An 8861-nucleotide genomic window follows, 5' to 3' on the forward strand; every position below is an offset into this window, starting at 1 on the left:
GGGGGGGGGGGGGGGAGGGCTATAAAGACAAGAAGGCACTGGCTTACAAGCTTTCAAGAGGGAGCCTAGTTCCAGACGGGGCAGGGGAAGGTAGAATCTCTACTGAATGGTTTCCAGTCTGTTTGGATGGGGCTAATGAAAGGAGATGGGGATAAGACTCTTGTGGTACAATAGTGAAAATTGCCATCAGGACTGACTATGATGGTCGGATATGTCAAGGTAGATGTTGTCTATCAAAAGGTGGGGAGTGATTGATTTTGCAGTCCAGGAGCGGAGGCCCTGAGACAATCAAGTGAGAAGAGCGAAGTGTGGGATGCTACCCAGAGAAGCCAGAAATGGAGACAGAGATGATGATATGGACAGATGGAGTGGCTGGGGACACTGGACTCAGGGAGGGAGAGGGGCTGTGTGCTGACAGCCAGTGGGATGGGCTTGTGGGGTGTACTCTTTGGTTATTTGATGATGCATGGAGAGGATTGTAATCATTGCAATGAAACAAAATACAGTAGGATGAATGTAAAAATGATGTTCTCCCATGTAAACCCACATAATTCACAATAAAAACTTAAAAAGAAAGAACTGGTATGAATAGATACATGCACACCCAAGTACATTGCAAAAAGAAGAATGGGTAAACTTTGGTACATTCATACAATGGAATACACTCAACATCGAAGAACAATGATGAAGCTGTGAAATTACTTCACAACCTGGATTAATCTGGTGGACATTATGCTGAGTGAAATCAGTCCATCACTAAAGGACAAATCTTGTATGAGAGTATTATTGAAAAAAGTCAAAAGAAAATTTTTTACTACTACAAACATTCTTTAATGGTCAAAAGGGCTGGAAAAAAGGAATAATTCACTGGTTAGAGGGTAGGCACATGTTAACTTGGGTGATGGGGAAGGCTACATATAACACTAGTAAGATATACTCACTTGAAATGGTCAACCAATCAAGATCAAACAGGCAGGATTAACCCAAGGAAAAAGTTCAGAAGGGTTGGGAAGGAGGGTGGAATGAAAACAAGAATCACAGGGAGGAAGTGGGATAACTGATGTTTCATGGAGGGGATTGCAATCATTGAAATGGAACAAGGTGTATGATTTGTTGAATGTAAAACTGATGGTCTGCTATATACACCTTAGTTCACAATAAAAAGCTTTAAAAAAAAGAAATAACAGCTCTACCATAAGGACCCCTGGATTTAGATCTCCTCATTTGACTTCTCCTTTGAACTCCAAATCCCCATATCCAATTCTACTTGACATCTGACCAATCAGCATCTCAAATTTGAAATGACTGAGTTCCTTGTCTACAAACTCTTTTCTCCTAGTGGCTTGCATTGTCTTTAAAAAGAGTAGCACTTCCATCCTTTAAGTGCAAAACCTTAGAGTCATTCTTGGCTCCTGTCTTTCTTACCCCACATCCCGTCTGACTTCTCTTACAAAATATTCAAAATCTGATCATTTCTCACCACCTCCTCTGTGGTCACCCAAGCTACCATTAATATCTCTCCTGGATTATCGAAAACTTTCCTTGCTTCTGCCCTTACCACCACCCTTGAGTCTATTCTCAGCACAACAGCCAGAGAAAATTGCTGAAAAACGTCAGTTCATACCACTTCTCTGTCTAAAACCCTCTACTGGTTTTCCATCTTGACCTAACTGAAAGTCGAAGTCATTAAAAAATCTTTCCTGAATTCATCTCCTGATGCCTCTAACTTCTCTGGAGCAAGGGTCTCCCATTGCAGAGACAGACTACACACTAGCTAGTTCCTCCTCCTTACTCAGTAGCTCTTCTCTGCTGTGATGACCTGATAGCAGTCCATCTTAGGTTCCCTGGAAAGAGACTTGAGACAGATTTGTATGTAGGGCATTTGTTGGAGGGAAATTCCAGGAACAATACCTGGAAGGCAGTGAGACAAGAAGGATTTGGACTCAGGGAGAAGATGAACTGCAAAGCAAATGCAACAGAGATCTCTGTGGACCCCATATGGACCCTGGAACTGGCAAAGTAGCCCCAGACTGAGGCAAGAAGTGGATGGAGCCTTTGTCATTGGTTGAGGAATGCCTAGAGAGAGGTGTGGCTTTGAGTGAGGCTTCCTGGCAGAAAGCAATTCCAGAAGAGGACCTGCTGTGTGCCATCAGCAGTCCAGGCTCCCAGCCACTGAGAGAGGGAGTGCCTCCATCCTGAAGGGGTGTTCTGGGCTTGCGCAACAGCATCCACTTAATTGTGTACCCCTGAAGGATGCTTCTTGGTTCAGTGCTTCATCCACTAAGCAACACTGCTCAGACCCACATTCCCCAAATCTAGGCACTTACCTGCCCTCAGTCTAGCCTCTCCTTTATAGTTTCAGAATCTTCTCTAATTTGGTTTGTATTTCTAAGAGTTAGCTGTGATGTCCTAGAAGACTGTTGGAACAAAAAAAAGGCCTACTTGAATCTAGGTTCTTCTACATACTTGCTTTGCACACTTGGTGCTAATAATGCCTTAACATGTTAGGAAAAAAGAGCAACAAAAAAAGTATGTGTGAAGTGCTTAGTTTGATCCATCAAATATAAGCTTCATATGGACAAAAGTGTTTTGTTTTGTTTTTTAATATATTCATCTTTCTATGGTCTTATTTTCATAAAGATCTTTATAGAGTAGGGGTGGGGAATGTCCGGAAATCATTTGGTCTGGCCCTGCCAAGGCAACTGCAGGCGGGACTTAAAATTCAGTAAGCCTAGGTGCTTTTTTCATAGCAATATAAATTCATATTAAGTGAATCAATAATAACAAATTTTGAGGGACAAGTAAAGAATGTCCACTACAGGATAGACAGGACACATACAAGTACATGATGGGACAGACACATATGTTTCTCGCCTGGTGGCTGCCCATGGCCCATCTGCCTGTACTGTGATGACTTAGAGGACAGTCAGCGCTGGGAAGGCTGGGAGTATACGCATTATGAAAGTGTTAACACACACTGACAAAACTATGGCAATCCGGTGATGATGAGATGAGATGCAATGACATGATTCTTTGTAATGTCGATGGCCTTGCCTCCGATGATTGAAGACAATGTTGTCTACTTCTTTGTAGACACAGACGATAACTCCAATACAATCCTTATCCACACATCCACGGTCAACGGTCCTCACAAAAACGGAATCGCAGATGAAGATTAAGGAAATTACAGTACACAAAAAGACCTCAAGAGTCCGTCAGTGATACCAACATTGGATATGTTTTAAATCCAACATGCAGGATTAGAACAGAGAACAAAGCAAAATAATCATGTCACTTATGACACACACACTAGATGGTTATTAAACTTAAGTGGTGTGACATCCTACAGTTGGCAACTACAAAGTAAATGACAGTTGATGCAGAGTGTCAATCTTTCCAAGAGAAATGGACAAATGATTCTTTTTGTTGTTGTTGAATTCAGAGGCAAACCTGTGTGCCTAGTTTGTGGCGATACATTAGCAATCATGAAAAAAGCCAATCTGGAGCATCATTATAGCTAAGAACATGCCAAACTCAATGACTTGGGAGAACACATGAGTCTGGATAAAATCAATGCTCTTCAGTGGAGTTTGGAATCACAACAAGCCACATTCTCTAGGCCTCGATGTGACAGAGACAACGTTATTCAGATGAGTTATGTAGTGAGTGAGCTAACTGCCAAGAAGCTGAGGCTTCATGAAGAGGGAGAGTTTGTGAGAGAATGCAAGGTGGCTACTGCAGAGTTGTTAGCACTAGACCAAGTAAGACTGTTTCAGAGTGTTAGTTTGTCTCAGAGAACCATCTCAGATCACATTACTGATGTAGCACATGATATTGTAAAAACACGGAAGGATTCTGCAGGAGATTTCCAATGTTTCTCTCTGGCTGTGACAAGACAACGGACATAACAAATACCGCCCAACTGGCCATTTCCATTCATGAGATAACTGCAGAGATTGACACACGAAAGGAACTGCTGTCACTGGAAGCCGTGCATGGCACTACAAGAGGTGAGGACTTGTTTGGGAGACTTGTTTTATCAATGAAAAACTTGAACTAACATTTGAAAAGTGAAGTGATCTTACTATATGGAGCTCCAGCCATGGTTGGCTCGCAGAAAGGGTCAATTGCATTTGTCGTGAAAGAACTGAATCATTTCAGTCAGTGTGATCCAAGTGATTTAATTATATACCACTGCACCATACACCAAGAAAGTCTCTGTGTAGTCATTGCAGCTCAACAGTGTGATGCCAACAGTAGTGTTATGCATAAATTTTGTCAAAAATAGAGAGTTTAACAGACTCTAGTTTAAGGAGTTACTGAATGATCTTGACTCTGAAGACAGTGATCTTGTTTATCACTGTGAAGTGCGGTGGCTCAGTCTTGGGAACATGCTCAAGAATTTTACAAACTGCAGGAGGAAGTCAAACAGTTCATGGAGATGAAGAGAAAACCTGTCAGGGAACTCAATGATAGTAAGTGTCTGTGTGATCTAGTGTTCATGGTGGACATTGCAAAGTACCTCTCAGAACTGAACGTCAAGCTGCAGGGCCCAACCTGTTTCTCAGCTCCCTGCTTTCAAACGTGAAATCATTTGAAACTAAATTAAGGCTGTGGCAAGTGCAACTCTAAAGGAATTACTTGGTGCATTTTCTCACTCTGAAAAGACAACAGACTTCTACTACATTTGAATATGCTGGTGAATGTGTGAAACTAATTGAGGCATTTAAAGAAAGATTCAAGGACATGAAGAGTAAACATTTGGAATTGAACATCTTTGTTACATCATTCAATGTGGAACCAGCTGATGTACCTGATGACCTACAACAAGAAATCATTCAGCTGCAAAGCAATGATGAGCTGAAAGCTAGGTAAAATAACCTCCTACTGCTTGAGTTCTATAAACGTTATATAAGCAATGATGAAATTTCCCACATTGAGGAGACATGCATTGGAATATGCATATGTGTTCATAACAACTTACTGCTGTGAGCAGTTGTTTTCAAAACTTACCATCATCAAGAGTCGACTGCGCTCCAGACTACCTCATGCAAACCTGGGAGAGCAGTTGTGAGTAGCAGCATCAATATCAGTTAACACCACACACCTCATCAAAGAGAAGCAGTTCCAGCCATCACATTAGGGGTGAGTTAGTTGTTAAATGTTTAACCAAATACAGCAGGCTAATGTTTAAGTTGATAACTTTATATGGCCTGCAAATGATGTTATAAATATGTAAATAACCCTTGGCAGAAAAAAAGTTCCCCATCCCTCTTATAAAGGAGGTCATTTTCAGAACTGAGTGGATCTATAAAGCCTTGCAAAGTTACTGTCCCAGACAATTCACTGAAAGAGTTCAGACTGCTCAGAGTTGACCTTACATTCTCCTCACTAAGTTTTCTCTTTTTGGTATCTCTCTCAGAATTGTACTGTCATCTAAAGCATCATGCAAAACACTGCTCTGTCTTAGAGGCCTGAGGGTATCTTAGACCAGAGATCCTCAACTCGTAGTGTGACTTCATCAAAATGGAATGGTTATGCCCTGATGTCCTGGGTTGACATATAAATGGTACCTTGCAGGTCCAGAACCAGGATGGCACAAAAGCAGGACAGAGATGTCAACATATATAAGCAGGCCATGGTGGGTACAGTGAGATGGGAGTGCAAGGACTTTGGTGAGGAATGGGGGAGGAACTGCTGAAAGGCACTTCTGAGTTTTCTTCTGAAGGGCCAGGTGAAACAAACTGAGGGTTCCCCAGGGGATGAGACAGAGGAAGCAGTTGCCACTGAATTCACTTGAATTGTGGGGAGGACATGGAGTTGAGATGTGGACATGTGCTATTTCAAGCCTGAGACCTTTGGTCTTCTTCTTTCTTCCTAAATTTCCCTTTTATGCAAACATCACCTAGACTTTTCTCATAGCACCTGTCATGTATAATCAAACCTCTTTGTGTACCTCTTCATCTCCCTCCATAAACTGTGTGTTCCCTGAGGACAGCAGATCGTAGTCTATTCCTTGTCCCTAAGGCCTTGCCTGTGAGACTCAGGAGGTGAATACATCAGCATTTGATAAATTAATGAGAATTCATGCTTTTTTCAGACTGCTCTGAATGGAGGAACAGTGGCGGGGGTAACTGGGTACCAGGAAATCACTTGGAGACTATAGTACAGGAGAGAGAGAGAAGGAAGATGGTAAGAAATAGACGGATTTTGAGAGGCAGAGGCAGGAATGAGAGGCCAGACAGAGGACCGTAAGATTGAAAGCTCTGTCTCTCCCAGCATCCATCCCAAGCAACAAACATAGGAAATATATAGATTGAAGGAAGGGGATATAGGCTGAGTACAGAGGCAGCACACAGAAGGGAGTAAGTGGCCTTCTTTTCTATCAAGAAGCTGAACACACTCACAAGCAAAGTGGCTCCTGGCAGGCGGCTTTGATAGATGGACTGTTGATATATGAAGTGAAATAAGCCTGGGCTCATATTCCAACTCCATTTGGCCTGTGATGTTGGGAAAGACAAGGTACTCTCCCCTTCTAATCTTTTGTCTCATTATTTACACCATGAAGATTAAATAGAGACAACAGATAATGTCTCAGTATCTAGTGCTTTTATTTTATATGTGGAAGAAAATCTTAGTTGTTTTCCACAAAAAGTAATCAGAACTCATTGAAAATAATTTTTTAAAAATCTTAAAGACTATTATTGACTTGTGAGACAACTTTAAGTAGCCTAAAGGGATGTGTAATAGAAACCTCCAAAAGAGAGAAGAGTGGGTGCATGAAACAGAAAAATATATGAAGAAATTGTTGTTGTTGCTGTTAAGTGCTGTCAAATATGTTCCGGCCCATAGTGACCCTGAACAGTGTTTCCGAGGCTGTAAATCTTTATGGGAGCAGAACGCCTCATCTTTCTCCTGCGGAACAACTGGTAGTTTCAAACTGCTGACTTTTTGATTCGCAGTCTGATTCGTAACCACTACGCTACCAGAGCTCCTTATATGAAGAAATAGTGGCCCAAAATTTGATAAAAGCTAATAAACCCACAAATCCAAGAAGCTCAACAATCCCCAAGCACAAGAATCATGAAGAGTAATTAACTAAAGGCATATCATAAGTAGCCACCACTCTGTCAGTTTGTCACACTGTGGTAGCTTGTGTGCTTCTGAAGGCTGGAAGCTATGCCATGGGTATTTTCAATGCTGGCAGTATCATCCATGGTAGACAGGTTTCAGCTGAGCTTTCTGACTAAGACAGACTAGAAAGGAGAGGTGAACAATTTTAGAATGTTTACCCACTGAAAATCTTATGAATAGCAGTAGAACACTGTCAGACAGCACCATTGACTACTTACTGAAACATATTGACTATTGAAACATAATGAGCACCAGAAAACCGTCAGATACAGTGCCAGAAGATGAGCCTCTCAGGTTGGAATATACTCAAAATATGACTGGGTAAGAGCTGCCTCCTCTAAACAGAGTTAACCATGATGACGTGAATGCAGCAAAGTTTTCAGGACCTTTATTTGCTAATGGGGCACAACTCAATATGAGGAGAAACCACTGTAAATGTCCATTAATAATAGGAACATGGAATGTACAAAATAGAAATCTAGGAAAATTGGAAGTTGTCAAAAATTAAATGGAACACATAAATATCACATACCCTAGCTAGGGTCAGGGTACCTTAATCATCAAACTGACATACTTTGCTCTTGGACACTTAAAAGAGACCTTGTGCAGCAGATTTGCCTAATGCAATACCTTGTTTGATTTCTTGGCTGCTGCTTTCACGAAGGTTGATTGTGGATTTGAGCAAAATCAAATCTTTGACAACTTCAATCTTTTCTCCATTGATTATGATGTTAGTTATTGGTCCAGTTGTGAGGATTTTTGCTTTCTTTTTTATTTCTTTACATTGAGGTGCAATCCATACTGAAGGCTTTTGAGCTTCATCAGTAAGTATTGTAAGTCCTCTTCACTTTCAGTTGTCTGAGTCTTCCTCCAATCCTGATGACACAGTCTTCACCATATAATCCAGCTTCTCAGATTATTTGCTCAGCATACAGATTGTATACATATGGTGAAAGACTACAACAATTCAACCCTGGCATGTATCTTTGCTGATTTTAAACCATTCAGCATCCCCTTTTCCTATTTGAACAACTGCCTGTTGGTCTCTGAACAGGCTCCTCATGAGCACAATCAAGTGTTCTGGAATACCTATTCTTTGCATCATTATCCATAGATTGTTATTATCCACACAGTTGCAAGCATTTGCATGGCAAATAAATTACAAGTAATCATCTTTCTAGTATTCTCTATTTTCAACCAAGGTCCATCTGACATCAGCAATGATATCTCCCATTCCATGTCCTAGTCTGAATCTAGCTTGAACCTCTGACAGTTCCCTGTTAATGTACTGTTTCAGCCACTTTTAAATAAATTATCTTTAGCAAAATTTTACTTACATATGATATTAATGACATTGTCTAATGATTTCTACATTCCTCTCTTTGGAATGGGCTCAAATATGGATGTTTTCCAATCAGTTGGTAAGATAGCTGTCTTCCAAATTTCTTGGCATAGATGTGTGAGTGCCTCCAGTACTGCATCAGTTCATTAAAGGATTTCGATTTGTATTCCATCAATTCCTGGAGTGTTGTTCTTTGCCAGTGCTTTCAATGCACCTTAGATTCCTTCTTTCAGTATCATTGGCTCTTGATCATATGCTACCTACTGAAATATTTGTACCATTTCCTTTTGATACAGTGACTCTGTGTATTCCTTTCATCTTCTTTTGATGCTTTCTGCAACATTCAATATTTTTTTCCATAGAATCCTTCAATATTGTAAGTTAA

The sequence above is a fragment of the Chrysochloris asiatica genome, unplaced genomic scaffold (genome assembly GCF_000296735.1).
Source record: "Chrysochloris asiatica unplaced genomic scaffold, ChrAsi1.0 scaffold00058, whole genome shotgun sequence".
NCBI lineage: Eukaryota > Metazoa > Chordata > Mammalia > Afrosoricida > Chrysochloridae > Chrysochloris > Chrysochloris asiatica.